Genomic DNA, 4,180 nt, shown 5'->3' with positions numbered 1-4,180 from the left:
CAGGGGGGCTGGATTCGATGATCTTCCGAGGTCCCTTCCAGCCCTAATGTCTATGAAATCTATGAAAATTTTGTATAAAACTTTAATTCTAGATAAATTAGGTAACATTCAATCACCATCTTGGACCATGTTTTGCTTTTCTTAAGAGACTTATTACAATTATCTCATGCAATTATATTTTTGCATGAGCTCTTCGTAAAATTCTCATTCAAGATGAAAAATTACCATTGTTTTTAATGTGCAGATTTAATACTTTTTCAATCGATTGGAAGGCCAGAAGGGACCTCAGAAAGTCATCAGGTCCAGCTTCCTGCACCAAGCAGGAAAGATAACCGAGGGTCAGGTGACCCCAGCAAAGTGACTGTCTAGTCTTTTCTTGAAGACTTCCAGGGTAGGTGACTACACCATTTCTGGAGGGAGCTTATTCCACAGTCTGAACACCTTTACTGTGAAGAAGTTTTTCCTTATGTTAAGCCTGAATTGATCTTCCAGGAGTTTGTAGCCATTATTCATGGTTTTCCCCTCAGCTGCCCTGGTGAACAGTTGCTCACTGATACCTTGAGTAATCTGCTACCAGGTCCCCCCTCATCCTTCTTTTCCTCAGGCTGAAGAGTCCCAAATCCCTCAGCCTTCCCTGATATGGCTTGTCTTTTACAACTCTGATCATACAGGTGGCTCTTCTTTAGACTCTCTCAAGCTTGGTCACATCCTTGTTAAAGTGTGGTGCCCAGATCTGGATGCAGTACTCCAGCTATGGTCTCAGCAGTGCTTGTTGAAAGGGTGATATTAACAGTCTTTAAGACAGAACATTTCTGTCTACAACCTGGCACTGAGAATGCAGATTTCTAGATCACTGTTCCCAGACAGTCCTAAGACTGAAAGACTAACACATTTTTAGAAGGAATCCAGCTTTTCATACAGATGGATGGATTAAAAAAAAAAAAAAAAAAAAATTATATATGCCGCAATTTTATGCTTAAAGATAAGTATGTACTTAAGTAGTTTGCTGGATTTGGGCCTTCAGTCTTGATTTTTCTCCTTTTTCTTTTATTAGCATATTTTACAAGTGTTGCTTTTTGCTACTCACCACTAGCTGTGGACGTCAATGCTAAAGAACTGGATAGACCCTGCCAGTTCATTTCAGGTCAGGTATGTCAATAAACAGCTGTGAGATGGTAGTCACAACTTTTAACTTCTACCAACCGGTACTAAATTTGATCAGGTGGCCAAAAGAGAGAGGGACAACGTCTGTACTTAATATTTCGTTGAAAAAGAGGCAATGCAGTTGGTATTCAGCAAATCTGGGAGCCACTTCTATCATATCTGCCTTAACTTCAGCTCAGTGCTTCTCAAGCTATCTGACATGGAGGACCAGCAATTTTTTTTTCCCCCAGTGGGCCAGGGACCAGTGCCCGGTTCAGCTAGTGGCAGCAACTGCGTGCAACAGTGCTACACAAATGTGCGACTGGCTGTTTCTCTTTCCTCACCTCACACAACGTGATGTCACCTGGAGTGTTGGAACGCATGAACTGTGGTGCTATGACATATCAACGTTATGCTTCTGTAAATATATTTCTTTCTTTCGTGGCAACTCGCTGCGGACCAGCGACCGGTGGCTCGCAGACAGGGACCGGTCTGTGGACCACCACTTTGAGAAGCACTGCTTTAGCCCATTAAGCATATCTTTAGCAGTTTTTAAAGAAATCTTAGTCGGTGCTCATTTTGTATTCTTAAAATGCTGGAATGGCATATGTATGAACATTCTGCAACTACAGTTTACTTTCTGGCAAGGCTATTACATGACAGTTTTTAGCCCAGAATCAGGACTGGATTAAACACATAGGCAAATTAGGCTTATGCTTAGGGCCCTAAGTTAAAAAGGAACCCAGTTGTGCTTATTTTACATAACATAATTACTGAATGAAAGAAGTAATATAAATATACAGTATTAAGTAGGCCCCCCATGAGTTTGTTTGCCTAGGGCCCATTAAAGGGTTAATCCAGCCCTGCCCAGAATGAATGTTAATTGCTGTTAGGTCAGATTCTGAAGATCTTACTCAGGAAAGCTTTTCATTAAGTGAAGGAATTTGAGGATTCTGTCTGCACTTGTTACATTAGTTACTGAGAGTTGAAATTTCTTCTCAGTTACAGATGAAGAACATGGTATAAATTAAATGAGCTAGAGAGACTTGAAGTGCATTATAGTACTTTTGCTGCCAAGTACCTAGTTTGAAATTGATTTTGGTCCCACTTTCATAAAGTATGCAAGTCTGCCATAGAAGTTCTTCATCCATTTTTAGTATAGGGGTATGGATAAATCTTGTTTAAAGAAGTACATATGGTGGCAATATTACCCATTCTGTTCCTTTGTGGGTGGTTTCTATGTCATTTTTCATCATCTAATTATTATATCTTTGTATGTCTTAAAGAACCTTCCTATCTGTAATCTTCCTATGCAGCAGAGTAATTTCCCCAAGTGAATTCCACCTACTTCCGAAACAATTTTTCTATGATTTTGCCCAAATAGGTGTCAGCTCTCATTTCTTCCTGCTGCTCCTCTTTTCTCTATAGGGATTCCTTTTCCCATTCTTCATCTTTTCCATCACTTTAATCCTTGTTCCAGAATATCTCTGCTGATCGTCAGTTACCGATTTCTCTCCTTCAAATCTTGCTCCTTGCAAACATCTAACCTTTCTCCTAGTCAATGATTTCCATAGTCTCTTCCTCATTAAGTGGCCTAAAGCGGCCACAGGTGAACCCCTGTGATAATGCAGAGTGCTATCTGGTTTAAGTAAATTGAGTCTGTCTTCTTTGCCATGTACCTTGCACACTGTCGTGGGATGGAGTCTAACAGGATGGCCGTGATCTCCCCCAGGCCCCCTTACCGTGACAAGTTGGCCCAGTGCAATGGGCACCCTCAATTCTCACCCGCCACGTCTTTGATGGAAAATATATTATATAGGAGGCTGCCTTTACATTCTCTTGGACATTGTTTGCTGTACACTCTGACCCCATGGACTCCTGGTGGGTCCCACTCCAAGATGGATGGGGCAACAGGTGTTTTGGGGCACCCTAGCCTTATGGGCTATGCATGGCTCCAGCCACCTTTTTCCCATGCCCCAAGCCTCACAGATGGTACCAATGTTGTTTGGTTTGGGCCTTGTTGTAATTTGGTCCCCTTGTCCTCCTTGGGCTCTCCATGGCCCTGTCTTGCTCCGCACCCTCACTGGCACTCAGGGTCAGTACACCCCCAATGCTGCACCCTCACTGGTGCTCAGGGTCCCCACACTGCTGTGGACCCCTTATGAGGCCTCCTTCCCCTAATAGCCTCACCCAAGCCACCAGCCTTAAACAGTAAAGACAACACAAGACCCTGGGCTATAACATAAATTCCAGCCACCTGGCTATAACCTTGTTCAAGCCGCACCAGAGGCGCTCCATCCTTCACCAGTATCAGAGGCTGTACCTGCAGTCAGGCCTCTCCCCTTTATTTGCTCTGGGAGAGCTCCTTCCCCCTCAGCTGCTGGCAGGAAACTACCTTCCTGGTCTCAGCCCTGGGGTTTATATATGAGCCAGTCCCTGCCCCTTCCAGTCAGCTGACTGCTGACAGGTGTGGGCCACTAACTCATTCTGGCTCCCCTGGTAACCAACAGCTGGGGCTTCCAGCTCACTGCTAGGGCTCTTCCCCTAGCAGTTTCAGCTTTTTAGAGGAGCATGGCACCTTAATGTCCTGCGACACACACCACTGAATTGAAGGAACAAAGCAAAGTATCAAAGTCATTTAGTCTATTAAAAATACACCTACATATGCACAGACATAAAACCCAAAATTATGATCATAGCTTTAAAGTGTATAAAACAGAAAGAAGGTACAGAAGTAAGTCACTCCAGTAGCCCACAGGTCTACTTCCAGGCCATAACCTAGGGGAAATACATATCAAAGGTTAAATATCTTTTTTACCAAAACTAACCTTTAGAGAAGAAATATTTACTTTGTAAGAAATATTTTATTCCATACTACATTCTCCAAGAAAAACTAGCTTTGTCCCCTGTGATATTTTGAAATTGTTACATAGGTGATCTCTGAGGTCCGTGACCTTTTGCAGTGATGGGGCTTTAAGGTTCTTTGGATTATAACCTTGATGTAGAGAGGAGGAAAGCAAGAACATTCAGGGCAAAA

The sequence above is a fragment of the Gavialis gangeticus genome, unplaced genomic scaffold, assembly GCF_001723915.1.
Source record: "Gavialis gangeticus isolate Ggan-Ray unplaced genomic scaffold, GavGan_comp1, whole genome shotgun sequence".
Classification (NCBI taxonomy): Eukaryota; Metazoa; Chordata; order Crocodylia; family Gavialidae; genus Gavialis; species Gavialis gangeticus.
This window is presented reverse-complemented; position numbering follows the sequence as displayed.